Source organism: Prionailurus bengalensis, chromosome A2, assembly GCF_016509475.1.
Source record: "Prionailurus bengalensis isolate Pbe53 chromosome A2, Fcat_Pben_1.1_paternal_pri, whole genome shotgun sequence".
Classification (NCBI taxonomy): domain Eukaryota; kingdom Metazoa; phylum Chordata; class Mammalia; order Carnivora; family Felidae; genus Prionailurus; species Prionailurus bengalensis.
This window is the reverse complement of record NC_057348.1, coordinates 44,755,869-44,772,675: the sequence shown is the minus strand read 5'-3', so window position 1 is coordinate 44,772,675 and position 16,807 is coordinate 44,755,869. Positions and strand designations below refer to the sequence as shown.

At 35.9% G+C, this 16,807-nt stretch overlaps 1 protein-coding gene across 2 annotated transcripts in view; it reads right to left on the bottom strand.

Moving 5' to 3' along the window:
• CNTN4 (contactin 4) overlaps positions 1-16,807 on the bottom strand; it is a 900,795-nt gene that overhangs the window by 280,653 nt on the left and 603,335 nt on the right. The gene's annotated exons all lie outside the window — the stretch shown is intronic.

Below are 16,807 nucleotides of genomic sequence, written 5' to 3'. Positions count from 1 at the left end.
AATACATGTGTCCAGAATTGGGTAAGGATTGTAAGGGAGAAATTACATTTTAGTACCTGGCATATGCAAATCAAGTATGAATTGTTACCTCTGTAGTTATTACAGGTGACTGGTTTGAGACCTGGGAACTGATGATTCCATTTATATAAAGCCCAGGGCACTGAACACCACACAGAATTTGAAACACTGAACATCTTTTATAGGAGTATATACAATTTTCCTAATCTTCAGCCAGTAAAGTGGCATGCTTAAGTATAGTGACCCAAATAAGTCCTGAAATAAAAACACAGACAAAATAAATAATTCCTCTTGTCTCATTCCCTATCACCATCTCCTATTCTAATGCATTCACTCCACTGTTCTGTGTTCTCCAGCCACAGGCAAGTCTACTTTGACTTCCCTATATGTTCCATATACTATTCTACCACAATACCTTTGCACATATGTTGTTTTCTGCCTGGAAGATGCTTCCCCTTTAATCTTTACTTATCCTTCTGATCTCATTGACAATCATTTCCTCAGTGAAATTTTTCTTTTTTTCTTTTTCTTTTTTTTTTTTTTTTTTTTTTTTTGAGCATGAGCATGGGAGGGGCAGAGAGAAGGGGAGACACAGAACCTGAAGCAGGCTCCAGGCTCTGAGCTGTCAACACAGAGCCTGACGCGGGGCTCAAACTCACAAACTGCGAGATCATGACCTGAGCTGGAGTCAGATGCTTAACCGACTGAGCCACCCAGGAGCCCGTCAGTGAAGTTTTTCTTAATACCCTCTGTCTATGTTTACTTTCTTTGTTACAAATGTTACAGTACCACTGACATTTTATCAGCATTTATCTCAGTTGGTGATTATTTTTCGCAATATTACTCGAAGAACATTTTCCTCCCCCACTAGAAAGCAAACCCTATAAAATGAAGGAATGGGTCTTGCTTTCTTTACCTGGTCAGCACAGTGGAGACTCAGAAAAAAAACTGAATGAATGAATGATATCTGTGTTTTCCTCTCTTGAAATGCCTTGCTGTTTCCATGTACCCCTCTCCTTCAATATCTAATAAACTACCTTACAAATAAATACTACTTTCAAACTGTTCCCCATTCTCTCTGCTGCTGCTGCTGCTTATTCTGTCTTTTATTCCTTACAATTCAAGGCCTTCAACCTTCTGAGCGCTCACCACACTGCTGGTTACTTGTTCAGTATCTGTCTTCCTTGATGGATACAAACTTCCTATTTGTGTAGTTCACTGAGGAATCCTCCTCATCTAACACAGTTGCTTACTACCTAGTTGGTATACCTTAATTATTTATGGAAAGAAGGAAAATAAAACATATGAAAAAGAAATCTCCACACTAAGTATCGATAATTCAATTTTTCACAACGCATTGACTTGGATGATATGGTGGTGTTTTTCAAAGGTACTTAACTTTTCAAATATGTAGAAAAATTAACAATTTTTGACAGCTAATTACTTAATAGAAAATCTCAGGTTATGATTACTGATGTTGAATTATATGTAGGATAAATGGTTGGTTAGAGTAAAATGAAGTTTAATTTCCTAGACATCTTAGATATCCTAGAAATCTTATAACATCTACTAGATACAAAGAGCCATGTTTAATGTTGAGTAAAATATAGAAACATGGAGCCAGTTCTATTTTCTGGTTATATATGGACTATTTAGAGAGCCAGACAAAACTATACGCTGAATTCTAGTACCTCATAATAAATACTGGAGCACTCACATGTTAATGAACAGTCTATGCACGAACAGATAAAGGAATGTTCATAAACAAACATGGTACGTTTCCTAGACATATTTAATCCTCATTACTCCAAGATACCATCATTATGCTTATTCTATACATGAGGATATTAAGATTTAGAGTAGTGTAGAAACTTTCTCAAGGTCATACAGTGTTTTTGTGGTAGATACCAGAGAATAGCAGATACAAAGCCAAGTTGAGTATTGAAAGATCTAAGTGAACTTAGGAGAAATGACTTATTATAAAGTACTCTGGTGGAGATAGGAAAATTAACATTTTAAAATCAAACCTTGGGTCAAGAGTATTCTTTGTCCTGAGAAAACTCAGTAAGGGACACTTAGTTTTGCAAATGTACAATTATCTCCCTATCGTTCCTGGAAGAGTTAGGAAAGGAGATGTGCCACCCAATTTTTGTTAAATGTTCTGGTTGCTAATTGAACAGTTCTCCTAGAGCTTCACTGCCTTAAAGACAAATATTTCTCCTCTATGGATTTAGATTGTGCTTGGGTGGTAAAATAGAGACAGCTCTTAAGAAATCACAAGCATTCTTGTTTGAGTGGTTGTTTGAGGAAAATTAGAACTGAGACCCTGGGAAGAGGAATAAGAACAAATGAATTCCATCTCAAGTGTGAGGAAACCAGTGGATTAGAATGTCAAGGCTCAAAATGTGATGTTATTTAAGATTAGACAACACACAATTTGATACTGAAAGCAGAATGAAGTCTGTAGATAATGGGCAATGTGCATCTTTTTTCTTTGGTCTTAGGAAACTATTAATGGACACTCTCTCATTTCAAAACTTACTACAAAGCTACAGGAATCACCACAGTGTGGTACTGGCATAAGGAAAATACATCAATCAATAGAATAAAACTGAGGGCCCTGAAATAAATCCCTATATTTATGGTCAATTGATTTTTGATCATAGCGTTATGGTCAAAGTGCAAATCATTCAACGGGGGAAAGAACCACCTTTCAACAAATGATGTTGGAACAACTGTATATCCACATTACAAAAGAATTTGTCTCCAATTTCAAACTATATCACCAAACTCTCATAATCAAATCAGTATGGTATTGATATAAAAACAGATACATGGCTCAATGAAACACAACAGTGAGCCCAGAAATAAACTCACCAATACAGGTCAATTAGTTTACGACAAAGTAGGAAGAATATACAGTGAAGAAAGGACAGTCTTTTAGTAAGTGGTATTGGGAGGACTGGACACTAACATACAAAATAATGAAACTGGGCAACCATGTTACACCGTGCACAAAAATTAACTGAAAATGGATTAATGTAAAATGGAACATTATGACCTGACACCATAAAAATCCTACAAGAAAACATAGGGAATTAGTTCCTTCACATAGGTCTGGGTGAGGATTTTTGAATTTGACGACAAAAGAGAACAAAAGCAAAAATAAACAAGTTGGACCCCATCAAACCAAAAATCTGCTGCACAGCAAAGGAAGCCATCAACAACAACAAAAAGGCAACCTACTGAATGAGGCAACCTAATGAACAAAAAGGCAACCTACTGTATCTGCAACCTACAGATATCTGCAAATCATACATCTGATAAGGGGTAAATATCTAAAATATCTAAAGAACAACTCCAAGCAAAAAGACAATCTGATTTTTTAAAAAATGGGCAATTCTGTATAGACATTTTTTTCCAAAGAAGACATATATATGGCCAACAGGTACGTGAAAAGATGCTCAATATCGCTTATCATCAAGGAAATGCAAATCAAAAAGCACAATGAGAAAATACCTCATACTTGTCGGGATGGCTATTATCAAAAAGAAAAGATATAAAAAGTCTTGGCAAAGATGTGGACAGGAGGGGAAATAAACTGGTAGAAATGTAAACTGGTACAGCCACTTTGGAAAACAATATGGAGATTCCTTAAAAAATTAAAAACAGAACTACCATATGATTGAAAATTTTCACTTCTGTGCATTTATTTGAAGGAAATGAAAACACTAACTTAAAAAGACATATGCACTCTGTGTTCATTGCAGCATTATTTATAACAGCCCAGGTATGGAACTATCCTTCGGGTCTATTGACAGATGCGTGGACCAAGAAAATGTGGTATATACACAATGGAATATTATTCAACCATAAAAAAGAATGAAATCTTGCCATCTGTAACAACATGGATGGACCTTGAGGGCATTCTGCTAGAATAAGTCAGACAGAGAAAGGCAAATATAATATGATTTCAGTTATATGTGGGATCTAAAAAAAAAGGAACAAAACAAAGAACACGTTCAAAGATACACAGAAGTGATTGGTGGTTGCCAGAGGCAGGGCCAAGGGCGGGTGGGGGTGGGGTGGGCAAATTGAGTGTAAGGAATCAAAGGCAACAAATTTCCAGTTATAAAATTTAAAAGTTATGGGGATGTAATGGACAACATGGCAACTATAGTTAATGATACTGTATAGCTTACATGAAAGTGGCTAAGTGTATCTTAAAAGTTCTCATCATAAGAAAAACATTTTCTACAACTATGGATGGTGATGGATGTTAACTAGACTTATTGTAGTGATCACTTTTCAATATATACATATATTCAATCATTATGCATACACATGAAATACAATGTTGTATGTCAATTATACCTCAATTTAAAAAAAAATGAAGGGAGAAGAAAAAGAATCATTTATAAAAGATAAAAAAGAATGAAGTTGGACCCCCTACATCAACAAATACAATGGCATACCATTTGACCATAAAGAAAAATAAAATATTGATACATGCTGCAATATAGATCAACCTTGATAATGCTATGCTAAGTGAAAGTAACAGGTCATAAAAGGCCACATATTGTATGATGCCATTTATATAAAATGTCCAGGATGGGAAAATTCATACAGACAGAAAATAGGATGGGAAGAAAGGAGAGTGACTATAAATGAGTACAGGGTTCCTTTTTTAAGGTGATAAAAATGTTCTGAAATTTGACAGTCATGATGGTACCAAAAGAAAACACGGTATGAAAAGTAACTAACAATGATTCTTTAATGAATTTTTTATTAGAAATTATAGTTAATATACAACTTTATGGAGGGCACCTCCCAGGTTTAGAAATGTAAAAACATACTTCCCAATTCATGGAATAGAATATTTATGAAAAGATATTACCTCATATACCTTAAACCCAAGGCACTTTTACTTCTCTTATGCTCTTTCATTGATCCATATATTCCTTCAGTGTCTCTCACTCCACAAATACTTATTCACACCTATCCATATATACCTGCCCTCATTTTTTTGGTGATAACATTTGAAAAAAGTAGAACAAAGTAATCACTGAGGTCAAAAATAAGGAAATCCATTTGTCGACTCCCTCATGCTGCCTGTGACTGCTTTGTAAAATAAATGTGGGCTACTTAAAGGAGGGCCTTTAAGGTATAATTAATCTATATTTTATGAAGCCAAGTTAACAGACTATTCATAGCGAAAACTGCACTGAGTTTGGTGGAGGGGATGGTGGACAGTAAATGCATGAAAAAATGAACAAATCTGAAATGCTAATGGTAAATAACAATGCAAGTGTTTGGCAGCAAATTAATACTCTGATCATAACTGGAGTATGCATAGCCTAAATACATATATCAGGGATAAATTACTGAGCCGCAGTATCATCCAGTCAGGGTTTAGTGGTTAGCACAGAATTTAATCTATGGTATAATATCTAATAGCATAATTTAGTTCTTTGAAAACACACACACACACACACACACACACACACCCTTTTATCATGCCCCTGAATTTGAGATTTAACCTCTGAACATTAAAGCATGCTTTGTTCTGTAAAGGGATCACGTATTATAGCTGTGAAGTAAAAAACAAGCCGGTGTGGTGCATAAAATACATGTCAGAGAGGAGGTAAATGGCTTGTTCAGATTAGAGCCTACTCAGTGAAAGGTGCTGACTAGGAAGACAATGGAATCGGGCCCTCGCTAGCACAGGGGATTTTTGCAGAAAGAAATGTCATAACACGAAAGGTAACAATGCATGAGAGACCACAGGGTACTGTTACAGCCACAGGTAGGTCAGACACTCTAAATGTGATAATTGCTAGTTTCTAGGGCTTTAGAGTGCCAGCCAAAGGGGTCAAATTCAGGCAAAAGGACCTAGAAAAAAAGAAGTCCAGAGAGAGGGGTATGGGGCCAACAGACTACCCTGAATCACTTCAAATCGCTGCCTTATGAAGAAAGGACCAATCCCGCCTGTTTTAGAGAAGGACTATGAGGGTTATTGCAAGAGATCTAAGTGCTGAAGAAAAGGTAACTTTTTGAATTATGTAGCTGTCTTTTTCATTATTCCATCAAATCATACTATGTAATGTTCAAAATGCCATTATGCTCACCAGAGGCAAACGCATGGCGTGACACAAAACTTGCACAGATAATCCCACATTTATGCAATGCCATCCCTCTCAATACTTTGTTCCCTGATACAGCTAAGTTACAAAAACACCTCATTTCAGTCTGATTTCCTAAATGGTTTCATTTTTCCTTGATGACAGTAGTCAGGAGAGAATAGGGAAGGAACCGCACATGTGCCAGTCTACTAGTTTCCTAGGGTCACTGTAAACAAGTCACCACAAAGTTGGTGGCTTAACGCTGCACAAATGTATGCTCTCACATTCTGAAGGCTGGAGGTCTAAAATCAAGGTACCAGCAAGGCTGCACTCACTGCGAAGGCTCCAGGGGAGAATTTGTCTCTGTTGCTTCTAGCTCTTGATGGCTGTTGGCAATCCTTGGCATTGCCTGGCTATATCCCTACAATTTCTGCTTCCACAGTCACATCGCCTTCTCCCCTTTGTATCTTCTCCTCCTTTGTCTCTTATATTGCCATTGGATTGAGCGTACGACTGCTTAATTCTGGATGATCTCATCTTGAGATCCTGAATTGAATTATACCAGAAAATACCCTTTCCCCAAATAAGGACACATTTCCAGGTTCTAGGTGGGAAGTTACCACTCAATCCACTAGAGGTTGGGAATTTTAAACCATAACTGAATATGTATCTATTCTATAACATCATATAACCTCTCAAATATAAAATCTTGAAAAAGAATGGACAGTGACATTTGAGTGACTTCTTATAGTTGCCATTTTCTCCCAGTCAGAAACTGTTTCCTCTTTTCAACTGTATGGCAATACCTAACTGATCGTGCACCAAAACTTCAGTCAAATGTAAAGCATAGTTAAGGCTGTGCAAGAAGGTAAGATTTGTACCTCATTATCTAAAACTTAAACTTGAAAAACAATCAAAATTATTTTAATATTTGTTGACTAAATTACAACAAGGAAACAAAAAGGGACATTTCATTAACTTTTTATTTTTTTACTAAAGTACAAAGTGTAAATTGTTAACTTTACTAACTTAAGTATTGTCTGAGTAAGCTTCTTTGGATCCCCATCTGGTCTTGGTTGCTAATTTTTAGGTGAACTATATTCTTAGGATGCTCTTGATTTTTAAAAAATCTGTATACTTCACAGGGAGCCTGGGTGGTTTAGTAGGTTAAGCGTCTGACTTCGCTTCAGGTCATGATCTCAGTGTTTGTGAGTCTGAGCCCCACAGAGGGCTCTGTGCTGACAGCTCAGAGCCTGGAGCCTGCTTCAGATTCTGTCTCCTTCTCGCTCTGCACGCCGCCCCCCCCCCCCCTCAACCATCACATGGGCTCTGTCTCTCTCTCTCTCAAAAAATAAACATTAAAAATTTAAAAATCTATATACTTCATTCTTTTAGTTCCCAGCCTCCTTTATCAGTCATATAGACCCCAAACTGGACTGTGGATAAGTGGAAGGAGAAATACCTAACAAAGTAATGGCCATAATTAACTAGTACCTGTAGATTAATAGGTTTTGTAGAAGGGAAAGAAAAAAACACACATGACAATTATTTTGTATACCTGTGAATTTCAATGATTAATTGTACCACAACTCACAACTGCCCACATCACTAAGAACCAATACAGATGGCCATATCTGACTAGTTCTTAAGGTTTACACTATAAAATCTTCTAGAGACACCAATTCTCACCAGTAATGTCGTTGTATACTATATTAAATGGCAGATCTACTAAAAGAATTATTTCAGACACTCAGCAAGTTTTGGTTTAAATCCTTCTAACTATTCAAATGAGGAAAACTTACTACTTTATTAAGAATCAAAGGCCTTGCATTGATAAATGTTTTCAGTTTTACTGTCCAAATATTTCTCAGCTGATTAAGTTTTAATTGATCTAAATATTCACAAATTATTTATCCAAACAGTCATCCATCAACATTTTATTGCTTAGAAACAAAAGTTTGCCTATTTAAGCAGACTTCCTAATTAAAAATAAGTCAAGTCAGTCATGGGTTTGGCCATCTATCAAACCCCCAGCCATTGTTCTGATTGACTGCACATTTCATTCTTTGGCTATGAAAGATAAACTAATTATTGAATATTAAAAGCAATGAATATTTGAAATTTACTGTGAATAGAAGCAATAATCAAGGGATAAAAAACCAGGTTGCCAAAAGCCCCAGTTTGAACACAGTACAACATTCTAAATTTAATACATTTTTTCTAATTTTTATTACCATCAGCACTGCAGTTATCAGAGGGTGCCCAAGTTAAGGAGAAATCAGACAAGGCATACTGTAGCAGCAATAAGAAAGATCTATTCCAATGAGACCATCTAATCAGCTGCTGTTCATCAATGAAATATTTTCACCATAAAAAATGCTAGCTGCCACATAATTGCTAAAGCTAAATGAAATTAACCTTGGAATAGATTGGTTTATTGAGTTACTTTACCCTTAAAGATACATTGCTTGAGGTCATCGAGAGGCCAGGACGGAGTGGCTTTTGCACCTAAGGGATCCCTTCCCTTATTATCTCTATCCTTCTTTTATCATCTTCTCTGTCTTCTATCGTCTTCTATCTTCTTCCCCTTACTACAAGCTCAGGACGCAGATACGCAGGGTATGAATAATGTACCAATCTAGCTTCTTTTCCCACCTCAGACAAGGTACCAACAGAGATCAGCATAGGTAACACTCAAGGAGTTTCCTTCAAAGAACACTACCTTGCCCATGGCCAAGACAATGCTAGTTTCCCTACAGAAGACAGGTGACTGGATATCGTTACATAATTTAATTCTACCATGAGCAATTTGGAGATACTTATGTATAAATTATAGTCATCCACAACCTGAGATGATGAAATAAAGTTAAGTCTTTTGTTTTGAAGATCTGTAGTGTTAAAAAAAACAGCTAAATTTCCACAATGAAGGCCCCAAACACTATTTATGAAGCAATCAAGTCTGATGGGCTAAAATCTAGAGTTATTGTATTATTCTCTTGGAAGCTGTTCATAATAATCTATATTTATTAAAGTGCATCCTTTTCACATGTAGGGGAGGAATGATATGGGAATAAGAAAGCTTATAATAATATGTCGTTGACAGCTTGGGGATATACAGTTTACCAACCCAGGGTTATTTACCATAAAATATCAATATTAAGAATGTTTTATAACCTACTTATAATAAATTGGTAATTTGCATATTAACTTTTAGAGCAGAAATACTGTTATTAATCTCATTATGGAACCTGAAACCAATTATATTAAAATTAGAGTCACAAATATATGCATAATTGCAGTATACAGCATTATGCTTTTAGTTGTTAACAGTAAATCAACATTATGATGACATCAAGGAAGCATATAACTAAAAAATTAAAAATAGCAAAAAATTAATGATGGATGTATTATATTAAAGGTTGTAAAACACATCAAAAAATCCAAGTTTGTGTTTCGGAAGGAAATATGTTACCAATCACGGTTTGAATATACGGTTTGAAGGTAAATTCTACTAGGAAAGTGTAGTTTTAGGTGTCATGGGGGAACCAGGTATGTCAAATCCCATGTAATGGATGGTCAGGTGTCTATGGGTTCTCTTCCTCCCACTTCACGTTCGGTGAAAGGTATCTCATTTCACTAATTCTCAGATTCATCACCTATGGAATAAAAATAATCAGCCACAGCTTCCAGTTCAGTGCACCCTTGCTCACCTTTGCTTGAGACTCAACTTTGGTCTATAAGAAAACATCCCTTCATCTTTATCTAACAGGTCATTGTTCCAAGTCTCATTTTTATACTTGACATACATTTATCTATAGGGAAATCTTGGGTTATACTGAGAACTAAATGGGACAATATTCCAATGTTCTTAGCATAATATCAGATACAGATTAGTAAAATTAGAATAAACATTAAAATAATAGCTAACATTTATTAGACCCTTCATGGGTGCCAGACAATGACGTAGGAATTTTAACAGTATTAATTTATTTGACCCTTACAACAAAGGAGGTAAAGTTATTAACCTCATTTTATGGAGAAAAAAACAGATGCAGAAAGAAGTACCTTGTCCAAGGTCACAGGGTTATAGCAGGGGCTAAATTTCAAACCAGGGAATTTAACTCTGGGGCTTGTGCTCTTATCCATTACACCTAAGCTCTTAATAAATATTAGTTATAAACTGATAGTTACCAGAAGAGAGGTAGGTGGGAGGCTGGGTAAAATAGGAATTAAAAATTAAAAAATATATATATATCTTTTCCATTATATATTACTTTGGGAATATAAAAAAAAAACCCACACAACTTTAAAATGTAAACAAAGTGTCTAATCATATTCTCTAAAACTTGATAAAAAATGCAGAAAAATAAATAAATACATGTTGGTTATTGTTCTTATTTTAAAGAGACAGAAAAAGGAGAAAAAGAGGATAGAGAAGAGAAAATTAGAGATGCAATTATACTTAGTTTTCTCGTGCTAGGAAATATTCTGGGATTTTGCATGTGCTGTATAATCTAATCTTCATAACAACCCTAAAAGGTAAGTATGGTTATCTGCACAATGCTGACAAGAAGTCTGAGTTTTAGAAACCTTATAGGACAACTAAAGTGAACTAGAACAATACACAACGTTCCATTCCATCTAAACTTAAGCAATATAGTTATCTCAGCTTCTCAAATCCACACAGCCAATTAAAAAAAAATACTTATTTGGGGGCACCCAAATTGGGTGGCTCAGTCTTGTTAAGCATTTGACTCTTGATTTTGGCTCAGATCACAATCTCAATGTTCCTGAGATAGAGACAGGGTTGGACTATATGCTGTCAGTGGGGAGTCTACTTGGGGTTCTTTCTCTCCTCGCTCTCTGCTCCTCCCCCAGCCCTCACTTTCTCTTTCTCTCTCTCAAAATAAATAAATAAACAATAAAAAAATAGATAGGGGCACCTGGGTGGCTCAGTAGGTTAGGCACCCAACTTTGGCTCAGGTCATGAACTCACATGCCTGGGTTCAAGCCCTGGGTAGGACTCTGTGGACAGTGAGAGCTTGGAGCCTGCTTCAAATTCTGTGTCTCACTCTCTCTGTGCCCCTCCCCTGCTTGCATTCTCTCTCTCTCAAAAATAAACACTAATACTTATTTGACTATTTTCTAAGTGTGTAAGTGTGTATTGCATTTTACTTTAAAAAATGCCTGGGGGCGCCTGGATGCCTCAGTTGGTTAAGCATCTGACTTCCGCTCAGGTCATGATCTCGCAGTCTGTGAGTGCAAGCCCCGCATTGGGCTCTGTGCTGACAGCTCAGAGCCTGGAGCCTGCTTCGGATTCTGTCTCTCTCTCTCTCTCTGACCCTCCCCCGTTCATGCTCTGTCTCTGTCTCAAAAATAAAAAAACGTTAAAAAAAATTTTTTTTTTTTAAATGTCAGTACGTCTGAGAAAAATACTGCCCTGCTGAATAACCATGCACAATGATTCTCAAGCAAATTTAGATTGGGATACTTGGCTGGGGAAGTGAGCACCTAGGCTGATGGAGCCATAGCACTTCATTCCACACAGACAAAATGTCTGGAAATATTTCTACCATTAAGCTGAGGAAATAATGCAACAAAGTTCCCTCCACCACTGGCATTATCTTCTAATTCAATTGCTTATGTGAGAATTAAAAACGATTCAACTTGCTTTTCTCCTTGGGTGGAAGGGAAGTTAAAGCAAGGCTAGTCCTAAAACATTTTATTGAGACCATCCATAGTCTGAGGCCAAGTTTTCAAGAGTTGGATGGCGTGTTTGATGCATTATCTACATGAACGTATTTTTTTTCCCCTTAAACAAAGACCTCCTGCCCCAACATGTATTCTTATCTGGAATAAGATGTCAACTGTCTTCTACATAACCTCAAGGTTGGAATGTTGCACTCACTTACAAAGCACTTCCAAAGGGTCATCAGAAAGTCTTTGAACTCAGTGGTTCAACTCATGACCCAAATATAGCCTGATGATCTTAACATCCACCCTTATTATCTATCCACTTATTACTCTTGCAAGTTCACTAAGGGCCAGGCACTGGGTAGACCCTGGTAAATTAATCAATAAGGTTTGGTAGCCCTAGATATAACAGAAGGAGTAAACAGTAGAAGGGGTATTGGTAGTCTTGTGACAGGAAGAGAAATGATTGCTAATGGCTTAATAGTGCAGGGGGCCTGAGAAACAGAACGTGCTCCATATTGCAATACAATATGTATGCTCATGAAAATGTCCACATCTCATCAACAGTGACTTAAATTATTCTATGCCTTTTTAAAAAGTGCCTTTTTAATAAGGAAGGAGTTTTATCCTGGAGATACTGAATGAAAAAAAATGGTGTGGAGGGGTAAATTCTCGGAGGCATCATCTCCATTAATGAGATTTTTTGGTTATGTAAATTAATTCATTTTTTAAAAACTGCTAAATACAAGAGATTACAAAATTCTGTCTACAAAGCAGTGTGAAAATATTTAAAAATAATGTATACACAATGTCTACCTTGTAAGATTGTCCTATAGATAAATTTATATAAAGTATGAAAATGACATTTGAAGGTATGACATGTTCAATAAAGATGAAGGGATGTTTTCTTATACATCAAAGTGAGTCTTAAGAAAAATTTTTTTAATGTTTACTAATTTTTGAGAAAGAGAGAGACAGAGCATGAGCTGGGGAAGGGCAGAGAGAGAGGGTGACACAGAATCCAAAGCAGGCTCCAGGCTCTCAAACCCATGGATAGCATGATCATGACATGATCAGAAGTCAAATGCTCAACCGACTGAGCTACCCAGACACCCCAATTAAAAGAAGTCTTAAGCAGAGGCAAGCAAGGATAAACTGAACTAGAAACAGAGGCTGGTTTTCCTTGGTAGCCACTGATTAACTGTGTAAATAACAATGAGTAATTAATTTACTCCAATCTTAAATTTCATTTTTTAAGCGTTTATTTATTTATTTATTCAGGGAGAGAGTGTGCAAGACAGCATGACTGGGGGAGGGGAAGAGAGAGAGGGGGAGAGAATCCCAAGAAGGCTCCATGCTGACAGCACAGAGTCCAATGCAGGGCTTGATCTCATGGACCATGAAATCATGACTTGAGCCAAAATCAAGAGTTGGACGCTTAACCAACTGAGCCACCAAGGCACCCCACCAATCTTCAATTTAATTTTTAAAATGATATAGGCCAAGAATCTTTTAAGGTCTATTTCAGCCATAAAATTATAGGATTAAAAATGAAGAAATATTTTCACTTGCATACTATAGTACAGTAAGCATGATCAAAAGACTTTTATTTCCCTCACTGATTATGAAAATTCTTGGGGAGAAAGAAGTTACTCAGTAACATTCAGAAGATGTAATTGTCATGCTTCACCTTACATCATTCAAGAAAAGTATTTTACTCTAAACAATTAAAAAATGGTTTTTGAATAAAGGCAACATCTTAAAAAAAAGAAAAAAAAGTCTAAAAACTAGGAAGATCAAGAAGCTGGATTCCAGAAAATTATTAGAATATAAAGAGTTTTGATTTACAAAAATACATCACCCCCCAAACAATTTTATGCATATATTTTCTTTGTTGTGTCACTAAAGAAGCAATTAATAAAAGAATTCCTTTATTCATACATATAAAGTGTCCTACACTTTGCAAATAGAAGGATGGAAAGACAGACTCAGTTCTCTTAGAATGTAGATTCTATCGTAACAATTAAATGAGAAAAAATATACAAAATCATTCTATTTTGTATTAAGTCCTTACTAATGAAACAGAGGCTGCTGTTACATAGAAGTGGCGGGCTGGAAGGAGGAAAGCGGCAGAGAAGAATAGAAATGATGTGCATTACTTCATAGATTAGACAGGATGATGTGAAAACTTTCTCTTAGGAGGTCATACCTAAATTGAGAATTAAGGATCATGAGACGTGAGCATGTGAAGGATCATAAGAAAAGCATATCAGATAGGGGCAATGAAAGTATCAAGGCTTTGGAGTGCCTGGGTTGCTCAGTCGGTTAAGTGGACGGACTCTTGGTTTTGGCTCAGGTCATGATCCCGAGGCTGTGAGATTGAGCCCTGTGTCAGGCTCTGCTGTAAGCCTGGAGACTGCTTGGGATGTCTCTCCCTGTCTGCCCCTCTCTCTCTCTCTCTCTCTCTCTCTGTTTCTCTCTCAAATAAATAAAAAGTGGGAAAAAAAAAAAGAAAGTATCAAGGCTCGGGTGCAAAAGATAGTTTCTCATTTTCAAGAAATTAAAATGAGACCATGGTAATGAATTTGAGATTTATTCTAAGTGCAGTAGAAGGCATAAAACAGCAAAGTGGAATGATCTCATTTGCATGTTTAAAAGATTACTTTGCCTGTTTTATGATAAACGGTTAAAGAAGATCTAGAGAAGATGCACAGAGACCAGGTAGGAGGGGGTGCTGAAGAAATAATACATCTTGATTTCACCAAGGCATGTGGCAAAGATTCTCACCACTTTAAGAACACATAGGAAAAACTGGGGTTCAATTATAGTATGTTTGGGAAAATGTGTAGCTAATTGAACAAGAGTATGCAAAGAATATTGATTTAAAAGTTCAATCTCATCTTCGTGGAAATTCTGTATTGGCATGCTGCCCTGTCCTGGTCAACATGTTATATCAATTATTTGAACGTACACATGCTTATCAAATTTTCTGCTGACATTAAAGTAGGAGGACAATCAATATGTCAGATTAAAAAAAAAGATTTAAAACAATTTCAACTGTAAGGGAACAAAGGGTCACCACTCAGAAGGTGAATTTAATAGGGGTAAATATAATATTCTGAGTTTAGGTTAATAAAATAACATGGTTAGGTAGCTGGAGATTAATAGGCATTCATAAAAAATCAATTCTCAGATTTTACATGACTGTATGTTCATGTAAGGTTAAGATGTGAGACTGGGGCTTTAAGAAAAGATGAATATCAATGTCAGCTGCATTCATTGAAAAAGAAGTTCACATTGTAGGATACTACTGCTCTCACTGTCCTCTGCAAAGGTCAAGGCACATGCGTAGAATTAGATACATTTCTATATGGTCATAAATTGATAGATAAATTAACAAAAATGGATGTGATATGAAGAAGATGGCTGTAGATTAAGTGCCTGGAGAAGACAACAATTAGGAAAGAAGGGACATGATTGTATTTTCACATATTTGAAGCCTAACCAGGATCACACAGTAAGCATGGGGAGTGAGAGTGATGGAAATTTAGACATTTAGTTAAAATTTTATGAAAGAGATGCTGTGTTTGTTTTTATACTTCTGAATAACTAGAGCAGTCTATCATGGATCAGGATGCTTTGTGATGAATAGGTGAGCTCTCTAGTTTTAGAATTTTTAAGGCTCAGTCACAGATTTTGATGGTGGCGGGATACCTACATTATATATTAAGTGGGATAAGTAAGGTGGACTCCAAACCCTGGTCCTCAGGCCAACTCAGCCACCCACAAAATGAGTGATAGAGCTTTCTCCTAGGCTAAATGAGTCTAATTAAATGACCACTCTCAAATATGATATTCTGTTTTTTAGATAGTTCTGGTAATAGAAATGCCTGTACTTTTACAAAAGGATAGCCTTAAGAGTTGGTGATTTGTTTTTTAAATGCCATAAATTAGAAAATCAAGAGTTGGCAGTTCTATGTCAACCTCTAATTTTTGTTGTTACTATTGCTATCTTAAAAATTTTCTTATATTATGGAATCCAAAAATCAAAGAAGTACAAGTTTAATTGAGTGTAGAGATCTCCCTACTCTTAGAATCAATGAGTCTGTGTTTATTTTTTTTAAATAAATCCAACAGAATTCACTTGCTATTCCTAAAAAATAAGTATAGACTTGCATTAGACCAGGAGAAATAAACATTTTGGTTCTGTAGCATTCAATCAGACATATAATCCTTCTATTATTCTGTACACCTAAGGATATTTGGAAGATATCAGGAGATATTCACCAACAAAATAATCTTGGAATCCTATATATACCTAATACTCAGAAAATTCATTTCTCAACTAGCAAAAATGCCACGTGACGGCAATAATAGATTAAGCACTGAATATTAGATATATTTGATGTTGAGTTCCCAGAGAGGATTTTGTTAATGAGAATATTCTACAGTGTTACTGCCAACAGACTTTGTAATTATGAAACCTTTGACATTAATGCACTGCTGTATGAGTTGGGATTTTATACTGGAAATATATAATCATATGCAAATACATAAACCCTTAAAAATGTAACTGCACATCAATCCTCAAAGGCATCTATACTCAAATGTGTACTCACTGCTCTTCCCTGTGGATTTTATTTTCAACTTACTATTTCTAAATTCCACTTTCTTTCATATGCTCATGAACTTTTATTAGATGACGGTCTTACGAGATGGCAATTTGTTTTTTAAATGTTCTAAGCTGGAAATATAAAAGGTATAGTATAAAAGTTAACACTTTGCCTCTGCTTACTGTTGTTATAGTTGTTTTAAAAATTTTCCTAATCTATAAAATAAGAAAAAAAAGGAGAATTATAGGATTAATAGACTAGCAAAATTTGTTGCAACTCTAAACTTTATGGTTAAACATTTCTCAAAATGACTATTACTGGCAGTTCAATTGCTTGCTTATATACACTCTATAATGTGTA